This window comes from Poecilia reticulata, chromosome 18 (genome assembly GCF_904066995.2).
Source record: "Poecilia reticulata chromosome 18, P_reticulata-male-v2, whole genome shotgun sequence".
Lineage (NCBI taxonomy): Eukaryota > Metazoa > Chordata > Actinopteri > Cyprinodontiformes > Poeciliidae > Poecilia > Poecilia reticulata.
This window is the reverse complement of record NC_088847.1, coordinates 29664969-29675854: the sequence shown is the minus strand read 5'-3', so window position 1 is coordinate 29675854 and position 10886 is coordinate 29664969. Positions and strand designations below refer to the sequence as shown.

The window sequence follows — 10886 nt, the reverse complement described above, 5'->3', positions numbered from 1 at the left end:
GCTTCCGAGTCTGCTACGGTCAAGGTAAGACGTGTTTGTGTTTTCTCCATAAAATATAGTATTTTAATTTTTAATTTGATTAGAATATTATTGTAAATGCTTACAGTTGTTAGATTTAATGTGTTGTTTGAGAAAGTTGGTCGATTTTAAAAGTTTAATTGCTGTGCAATATTTCGTTGTGGCTCTGATTGCGTACTTGCTAGCTTGATGGAACAGGATTTTTCTGGATTTATACGGGAAGCTAAATGTTTGTACGCCCACAAGACGCTAAAGAATAAATTGCTGTGGTGTTTTTAATTATCATGTAATTTCTTTCGTATCTTTATATGTGATATATAGTCATATACCGGCATTATGTGAGATATTTTTCCACCTGGGAGGGTGCGGTTTTTATTTTGCTTGTGTTAGAAGCACAGCAGTGGGCAGATCCCAATGACTTCATACTACTGCGAGTCCACACCGATCGATTTGAGTGTTTAGGGCGTCTGGTTTATAGTTGAAGCTTTTGTAGCGACGTTTCGCGAAGATGGTGGTTCGCAGTTGAAGCCTTTCAGGTGTTTTTGGGTGCGTTCACACTGCAGCCTGAAGTGATCCAATTCTGACTTTTTTGGTAATTCCGATTTTTATTTTGTTTTTGCCCGGGCCGTTCACACTACCAGTAAATGCGACCTGTATGTGTTCTGCAGAGTGAACGGGCAAACGACCTGAAAGTGTCCCGCATGTGCAGTAGAGGGCGCAATAGTGTCCGCGTTCTCGGTGTTCGCCAACCGCCATAAAAAGAAGAAGAGCTCAGTGTTTGCGGAAGTAAACATGGTTGCTAATGGTGGAGCATAGCTTACATATTTGAAGTTGTCTGACCGGAGAGCATATTAACAGCTTAATCCTCATAGTCCTCATTTATTCATACATTAAAAGACTTGGTTCATTTGTTAAAATTATTTTTTCAATTACATATTTAAAACCCTTATATTTATTTGTTTAATCTCTGCTTTTTCATTATATTTTGACCATGTTGTAAAATGTATAGTGTTTGCAACAGTTGTAAAAATATCTTGGTCCTGCTTACAAGCCTCAGAACTTCTAAAGTTTTTAAAAATATTTAAAAAATGTATTTTTACCTCTTTTTTAATGGCATTATTTTGCTTCTCATTACAGCTTTTCACTTGTGCGAGACTGAGATTTGGAAGTTTCCTACTGCTGCTTGCTGAGATCCTAACCTCTGCATCACCACACCATCACTTAATCCATCTACATACATATCTCTTAATCCTACACATACTTATCTACATATTGAAATAGTTTTTTGCATAGTAACATTCACACATAGTCCTACAATACTGTTTATTTTAGATATTATTTGTAAATAACCAGCTTTCCCCCCAGGTGTCTTTTTTTTATTCTGGTTTGCAGAATGCCACGTCGGGGCGTCGGTCCGAGTCTGCTAAGGTGAGATGGAGGAAGCTGGAGAGTGTGCCGGACGTCGCCAAGGTATATAAATTACAATCGCATAATTTTTTTGTCTAACAGTAGTTTTTACTGTAGTTTGACTTTAAGCATGATCATAATTGTTTCTGTGTTGACAGCCGGGGACATCACGCTCACGCTCGGGCTTGGACCACCACCGAGTCTCCGCCGAAGAAGGTATAGCTACCATTTTACTTTATTAACTTATTGTTAGATGATAAAGTCTTTTGCTTTACTCATTCATTATGTCTTTAGACGTCGCGACTGCTGGAGGGTGGCCTGCCCGACCAGGTAAGTTCTGACAAGTTCAGGATCATTTATTTACAATAACCTAATCCAGTTATATTTGTGGTTAATCTAAACATTTTTTTATTATTTTTTGTAGATGTCGCCTGCCGTGGTCCGCCAGGAGGATCCCCGTGCGCCATCGACCTCTCCTGGGTCACGTAGTGTATAAAATTTTGTTGTTTTGTTGTTAAATTTTCAGAGGCTGAAAGTCTAATTTGATAATTGCATGTCTCTAAACAGGCCGTGGGACGGGGCGTCGCCATCGGGTGGAGACGTGGCCAGCTTCCCGGGTGACCAGACGGAGCTGCAAGTTGGTTCTGCCTACTGCCGAGGCTCTGGAGAAGAAGGTACTTTTTTTGTCAATTTCATATGCAAATCTTGGTTTGGATGATAAAATCAATCATCAAACTTTAATGGTTTTCTTTCTTTTTTTCTTCAGTTTGCTCTTTTGGTTGGTGATTCTCATCTGCGTGCTATCGTGGATGGGTATTCTACCATGCCAAACGGCGACTTCTCCTTAGGGTTGCTTGCATCCCCTGGAGCCTCTGCGGAAGAGTTGCGGCTTGAGGTCCGAATACACTTCTGCCTCGGCCCCGAGGTGATCTGTCTTCTGGCCCCAAGCAACAACTTGACCGCCAGCAGGACCTTCGTGGAGGCCGGACGGGACTTTGCCAGGTTGTTGCGTACTGTCTGCGAACTCTCTGCTAATGTAAGTATACGTATACTGCGTTATTCATGATCAAATACATCTGAAAACTTGTCGTATGTTAATTTGGTTCTTTTATTTTGATTGAAATTGACAGGTGGTTGTTGTGGACTTTCCTCCGCGACTTGTCGTGGACCAAAGTGCACAACATCTGCTGCGGCAGGAGTATCGCCGTGTGGCTGCTCAGAGAAGTAAGTGACGGATTCAATTTGTGTTTATACTAAAACTTCAGCAAATTAACATTTCATGGTGTTCAGGGTTCAGATGTATAAAAATGACTTATTTTTCCATTCGTATCTTAAATTACTACATTGTTATGTGACGGACATAAGAATAAATTTTTTTTTTTCTGTCCAGATGTTCGGTACCTGCCTGTTACGACATTTCCCGTTGAGCAGCCTGCACTTGTGGAGCAGGGATGGCGTAAGTTAAATAGATTTTTTTGTAATTTTAAAAATATTATTAGGTGTACTGTATTTTATAAAATGTCTTTAACTGTTATAGGTTCACCTGAGCGACCATCCTGGGATGGAGGTCCTTGCTCAGTTGCTTCAGGCGGCGTCTGCTCGCAACTTGAGTTAAGTGCACCGAAATCTCCAGCTCCCGTGACGTTGGCTCCTCCCCCTCCTGGGACGGCTTCCCCCCCGGCGGTGAGACGTCCCTGCCCCGGCTGGTTGTGGTTGGGAGGTGGCGCTCCCCGTCGTTCGGACCCCTTCGACTGGACTGTGGTTGGTGGCCGGAAGGTACTGGATACATACTTAGTTGATTTAAGCAATGTTTTTGCATGTTTAACTCTTTAAAAGTCCATGAATGTGTATATTTGTCTTTTTAACATGTCTGTTTGTGATGGGGTAGTAGCAAGAGTCCTCCCTGAGTGTTCATTTCAACTTTTGTTTAAAGTGCTGATTAGAACTAATAACTTTTTTTGTTTTTTTTTTAATTGTGTTGAGAAGAAAAATGGAATTATGCTAAAATATTGAGCCATTTTTGCCAGAAGATCAGGTAAATCTTAAAAACCGGCATTTTGAAAATGTGAAAGGGATTGGCTTACAAACATAAAATATGAAGTGCTACATGACGTCCCTCGGTTCAAAAAATAATTAGGCGTATTTTAAGAAACTGGGTAAATTTGTCCAAGTAACGACGAAAAGAGCACTGACAAGTTGGACTGGAGTAACTCAAAAATGGCGAGATTTTTGAGTACTCAAAATCTTGCCATTGATTGGTGTGACGTAAGTCTGTCAAACACATTTTGTAACATGTAGTTAGTGGTTTATGGAATAAAATGTAGTTTATTGATGCCCAAGTGGAAATTACTTATTTGCTGAAAAGGTAGTTTGTCTAGGGTGCTAATATTAGTAAATAGAAATGAAACCATAAGTAATATAAAATTTATAGAAATGTATACATAACTGTTAAGTGTTTAAATAATTTACTAAATATAAAATGAATAAATGAATAACTAGAGTACACATGAATATGTATCAATCTATGAGTCAAGAAAAAACTTAAGACACTCAGAGTTGGTTATTGTACATAAGAATTATGGACTAATAAATGTGCAGCATACAGGGGTGGTCTGTTTTTAACTGCAAGACAAAAAAGTGAAACTTGCAAAAAGAGTCTGAGGCACAGTGAAGATTGTGAAGATGATGATAACGACGATGCATTTGTATTAGAAATCTAGAGAATTATAGGCATAAAGGGTAAGATGAGGTAAGACAGGTGTAGAGGCAGCTACTCAGAGATCAAGCTGAGGAATGGCGGCGCTGCGCAGCTGTAAGGAGTCAATCACCAGGGGATGAAGAAGAGCCACTCCCCAAGCAGCTAGTAAGCAGCATCCAGTTGTGGTCAGCTCCAGGAGTTAAGGTAGTAAACCTTTGTGAGCTCACAATAAGAAATAAAAAAAATGTCCACTTGAAATTTATTAACTGTGTATGTGAAATAACTGTGTTTCCAAATGAAAAAAGAATTTGTAACATTTCACCCTTAAAGTTGTATAGCAGAAAATACCACATAAAGCAATAATATGATTTCTGTGGAGGAAGTTCAAAGGTAAAATTAAAGTTTATTAAAATTACTATACATGTATACCCTGGATCCAAAGGGTTTGCTGCCACTGAAAATGATTTTTCAATGTTTACAGACGTCGCGTGAGGTCCAGGGTGGTGATGGCTTTCCACACATCACTGGGAGGATGGTTGACCATCAGGTACGCTTTTCTTCACCTCAAAGCAAAACTTGTTGTGTCCTCAATGTACAAATGAATCTATTTTAAGCTATTTCTTTTATTTTATAGGGAGACCTGTTGGACTCTTCCATCCCCCCGAATCCTGTGTGGTTCAGCCCAGCGTTGCTGGAGGAGATGGACCGGATCGTTCCTGCGTCTGGCCGTGACGCTCCGCTACCTACATGTTCTCCGAAGGGGAAGAAGGTATTTTATTCTATTTTTTTAAATAACCATGTGATTTTGATGTGCCACAATTGGTTTTAAAAATTATATATTTTTTTTTATTAGAAGGCGAGTCCGAGGCGTCGTCCAGTTTCTGATCCCTCCAAGCTGAGTCCGGTGGAGCAGCAGGTGTGACACCGTTTCAGAAAACATATCATAGATTTTAAGATGTATGTTCACTTTGCACCAAGTTGAGGGCTTCTGTTGATTTATAGATGGAGGGAGCGCCGAGAGAGACCACCAGCCCAGCTCGTCGCGAGGCACGGAGACCGGTCCCCCCGATGGACACCGAGGCCCCTGCCGAGTCCTCTCCCGTGCCACCAGAGGACCATGTCCGGGATGGGAGCTGCCAGGTAATCCTTCCTACCATCTCAGTCACAACAAATGGGTGGAACATTGCGACATGTGTAAAAATTTGGCCTACGCTGTTCTGTGTATGACAAAGGTGCAAAAGATCCTGTCACTCACATGAGCAAAAAAGCTACAAATGGTTGTGAATAGTGAGTTTATGTATCTAAAAAAAAAATAGTTTTTGACATGGTGGGCGTGATGCTTCATTTTTTTGTGCCTTTTTAATTTTTATTTAATCAATTTAAAAAAAATTGGGTTTTGTTTTTCAGATTGGCTAAAAAACTTAGCCAATGTTAGATTAATTTCTAAGTACAGAAAAGTTCATTTGAGATGCACAAATATGAACATATGGATTTATTCTGTAATCCGATCCGAAACTGCTGTAATGACCGTATTTACCAATATGTTACTTTATTAAAATTTTATTTCAATTAATCTATTGATCATCAGAATAATTGATTCTAAACTGCAAAAAACGTGTTTACAACAGGCCTAATTGTGGTGGTAGTCATTAGTTGAATATTTGTATAAATACTGAAACGTTATTTTTTTTATGTTACAGGCTTCTGCGCTGGAACCCGGGATCAGCGGTCCACCGGTCCTGTTGGTGAGTGCTACTCATTCCCAGGCTGACAGGAGGTATGCTGCATTTTCCCGTAATCACCAGTGCACATGCATGGCACTCACATTTTTAGCTTACCACGATGAGGCATTGCAGTTTGACACAGTGTTGCTTGACAGAGTGATTGAAAAAGGAGATGAACTTTATACCGGCGTTAAACAGCAACTGATCAGTGATGGAACATTTCGTGACAATCACTTGACTTTTGAAGAGATGCCTGACCATGTACTGACAGATGGGAACATCTATGCAGTACACACCACTGGTTTGAGAGTAGGTCATGTTTTTGCTCAGAGCCCTCAAGGAACTCGACAGTTGGGTTTGCCTCTTGCCCTGCAACTGGAATGTCTGTCGGAAAATGTCACCCATGCTTTTCTTTTGGTGACTCCTGAGTGCATTGCAGTCTTCAGGGACAGAAGCGGTCGGTTTGGAGTTTTTGATTCCCATTCAAGAAATTCAGCAGGCCTGCCCCACCTTGGTGGTACTGCAGTGATGATGACTTTCTGCAATCTGTCTGACATGGTCAACCATCTGCACAAGCTCTTTCGTGACCGCGGACCCAATGCCACCTATGAGTTTGTGCCAGTAGGTTTTGTCAGGGAAAATGACGGCTATTCTCAGGATTCTGCTTTCAGAACATTCCACCTGGGGCACAAAAGTAAGTCCAACTGTTTTCAAAACAGATAGCACCTCTGAAGAGGAAATTCCTCCTTGGCTTAGGGAAGTTGCAACATATTAGAGGAGACAGTTCAAACCGTCCCAAATGTGTCAAAAGCACCAAAAGCTAAGAGAAGAAAGATTAGGGACAGGGTTAAAACGCACAGAGACAGAATGTAGAAAGAAAAATAAAGAAAGTGCATATGAAAAGACAGATATGTAACATCTCCAACATTTAAGACCAAAAAACTGCAGGCCTGAAAAAACATATTCTTAAACAGGCAGAGAGGAAGGATCAGATAAAAAATAGATATAGGACAAATGCGTCTTTCCGGAAGAGACAAATAAATTATGTTAAGTACAGATTGATCTTTGACCACAGCTTCAGAGCCAGTCATAAAGCCTACATGGCTGAATATATAAGGAAACGGTTCAGAAATGATCCTGTGTTTAGAAGCAGACAAAAATCATACATCAGGAATCGGTTCAGAGATAATCCAGTCTTTAGAAGCCAACACAAAAAAACAATGCGTGAATATATGAAGGAGAAGTATCATAGTGAGCTTGCTTACCAGGTCAAACATAGTAAAAAATGTGCTGACAATAGAAGAGATAGACTATCAAAACAGGCACTTTTCAGAAATTTCACACTGCAGCATGCTTTGCGAATTAGAAGGAAGTACAAAAGAAACGTAGGCTTCCACATACAAACTCCACGCCCCTGATGAGTGATGAAATGAAAGCTGCAATACAAAACTTTTATAAGAACATTCAAAATGGACCCACATATGTTTGCACTGTGTGTCACAGAGCTCTTTTCCCCAATCAAGTGAAGCACTGTAAAAGAGATAAATATACCAAGAATATGTGTGTAGTAGCTGATTGTCTAACAGGTACGTATGTCCATGTGTGTGGATCTGCTTGCTCAACCCCATGTTCTGTACCCAAAGAGAGGATGGGGGAATGGATCTGCTACACGTGTGACAGCCATCTAAGCAGGGGAAAGATGCCATCAATTGCTGTTGCAAATAATCTTTGCTTAGCTCCTGTTCCCTCAGAGCTTGCAGAATTGAATGTTCTTGAAAGGCAATTAATTGCAAAAATTCTGCCTTTTGCAAAAATTGTTTCTTTGCCCAAGGGACAGCAAAGGGCAATACATGGAGCAGTTGTCTGTGTTCCTTCTGACATGGAAACTGTTGTAAACAGTCTTCCGAGGCCCCGTGCTGAAGCCCAGCTTTTACAGGTGAAGCTGAAGAGGAAAACCAAGTACAAAGGCCATCAATACTTTTACACGGTCAACATGAAAAATGTGTTAGCTGGACTGGGCAAGCTTAAAGAGAGTCATCCGGATTACAAAGACGTAAGTATAAATGAAAGTACCACATTTGAGGGTTTCCAGGAGGACCATCCAGTTGAGGACTTGGATACGAAAGCAGAGGAGACTGAAATGGATGCAGCAGACCAGCAACCTGACCACATAGGGGCAGAGCATCAGGCACTTCGACCTGGTCTGATCTTGGACACTTGCATGCAGCCTCCTGACATAGCACAGGAAGTACTGTCTTATGGAGAGGGAATTTTTAGCATTGCGCCGGCCCAGGGGAACAAGCCCATCTCCTTCTTCAGTGTTCCAAGACTTGAAGCCAAAGCGTATCCTGTACATTTCCCCACTGGAATAAATACGTTAGATGAATCCCGCCGTGTTAAACTTTCACCGAGTATGTATTTCAACGTACGTCTCTTCTCAATAGATAGTCGGTTTGCGAAAGACCAGAGTTACCTTTTCTTTGCTCAGTTTGTTACAGAAACTAATATTGCCAATGATAGTATGTCCATTCAGACAAGGAAAGGGAAACCAAGCACCAAAGATGGAAAAAACATTTCTAGCAAAATGCTACAGGACAAAGACGAGTTGGAAAAACTAATCCAGAACAAAGAGGCCACTCGCTTCATGCAGCCGTTACGAGGAACTCCTGCTTATTGGGAGAAAGGATTACGTGATTTGCACGCCATGGTGAGGCAACTTGGAAAGCCCACTTTCTTTTGCACGTTCTCTGCTGCTGAAATGAGATGGCCAGAGGTCATTGAGGCCATCAAAGGTCAACATGGAGAGCAGGTAAGTTTTTCTGAACTTGACTGGAATGCAAAGTGTGACATTCTTAGGAGCAACCCTGTCACTGTCATGCGCATGTTTGAAAAGAGAGTGGACGCACTGTTTAGAGACCTCATTCTTTCCCCTGCACATCCCATTGGAGAAGTTGAGGATTACTTTTATCGCGTGGAATTTCAGGCAAGGGGTTCACCCCATATACATGCTGTGATATGGATTAAGGACACACCTGAAATGGAAGACCCCTCATGTTGCGATGAAGTGATAAAGTTCATAGATCGTTACATATCTTGTCAGTTGCCTGATGAGACGAAAGATCCCGAGCTCCACAAAATTGTATCAGAGGTTCAAATGCACAGCAAAAAGCACTCAAATCATGCAAAAAAGGTAATGTTGAATGCCGATTTGGATTCCCCAAATTACCAATGGAACGCACCAGAATCACGGTGCCTGTATTCGACTTTGATCTGGAAAATGACGACGAAAAACCAAAGCTAGAAAAGCAAAAGGGTAGGAGAAAGTCCAAAAATCCAGATCAAAATTCATCTCAAACCTACAAAGAGAGGCTAAAAAGAAACTGAAACCAATAAGGGACTTACTGAAGGATGAGAAATCATCTTTCAGGGATTTAGAAGAGTTACTCCATGCTTGTAACATGACCAAAGTGGAGTACAATGGCCACGTTGATGCTCTGACTTCTGGAATGGTGGTAATGATGAAACGTGATCCCAAAGACAGCTGGGTTAATGGGTACAATCCTGATCTTCTGCGGGCATGGAATGCCAACATGGACATTCAGTATGTGCTTGACGAGTATAGCTGCATTGAGTACATGATGTCGTACATAGCAAAGCCAGAGCACGAAATGGCACAGTTCCTCAAGTCCGTTGTTGATGATTTAAAGACGGCCAATGTGAACCAACGCGACGAGATGAAAAAAATAATGCAGGCATATTCAAAACAGAGAGAGGTCAGTGCTCAAGAATCTGTTGCGCGCACTTGTAGCCTACCTCTAAAAAAATCCTCACGCAGTGTTATTTTTCTTCAAACAGATGAAGACGGTGTGAAAATGAGCCTTCCGATGAGTAAACTCGTGAACATGTCCCCAGATGAAGAGAATGTTTGGATGACAGGATTGCCAGAAAAATATCTCAACAGACCACAAACGCTGGAATTTGAACACATGTGCCTTGCAGAATTTGCGTCAGAATACAGGGTTTTATACGGTAATCAAATTGAAGGGCCAAACGCAATTCCCCTCCTTAATGATGCAGGATACATCCAGAAAAGAACTATGGGCAAACCTGCAGTCATTAGATTTACTCGCTTTTCTGAGAAAAAAACCCCCGAAAAGTTTTACCGACGACTTCTGAAGTTGTATTTTCCACACAGAAGAGATGAGGACCTTAGAAACGAGGAACACAAAACCTACGAAGCCTTTTACAACAATGGTTCCCGAGGTAGGTATCAGGTAAAACGGTATGTGGATTTCAACCGCAAAAGGTATGAAGGGCAAGGTAAGAAAATTGACAAGATTATGGAAGAACTGAAAAAGCAAGGCCCGGTTCGTAACGCTTGGAACACTTTTGCACCCGAGGTTGAGTTGGACCGTTTGGAATGCGCTGCTGAAAGACCACCAATGGAAGAGGAAGAAGAACAGGACCCTATTCCAGATTATGAAATTAATGTCAACAGTGGAGACATGCCAAAAATTGAAGCTCCTAAATTGAGCCCTGATTTCATCAGACAAATGTACAGGAGTTTAAATGAGACTCAAGCATCTGTGTTTTACGCCATTCGCGATTGGTGCCTGAAGCGCGTCTGGGGTGACGACCCAGAACCATTCTTTTATTTCTTGACGGGAGGAGCTGGCTGTGGCAAATCTCATGTCATCAAATGTGTTTACCAGGAGGCAACCAAGCTCTTGCGCCAGCTTCCTAGACTTCTTGATATTGGTGACATGTCCAAGCCCACTGTGCTCCTCACAGCTTTTACTGGTACTGCAGCGTACAACATATCGGGGAAGACTTTACATTCCATCTTGAAACTGCCCAAGAGTTTAAAACCACCGTACAAGGGACTTGGAAATTCATTGGATGAAGTGCGGGCAGTTTTTTCTAATGTGGAAATCTTAATCATTGATGAAATCTCCATGGTCTCCAAAGACCTACTTGCATATGTTCACTGGAGATTTCAACAAATCAAGGAAAACACAATGTTTATGGGGGGGTCTCGG

At 41.4% G+C, this 10886-nt stretch overlaps 1 pseudogene; it reads left to right on the top strand.

Annotated features, from left to right (window-relative positions):
• The first annotated feature begins 526 nt into the window (after positions 1 to 526).
• On the top strand, positions 527 to 10480 carry LOC145548563 (uncharacterized; annotated as a pseudogene).
• Positions 10481 to 10886: the final 406 nt, after the last annotated feature.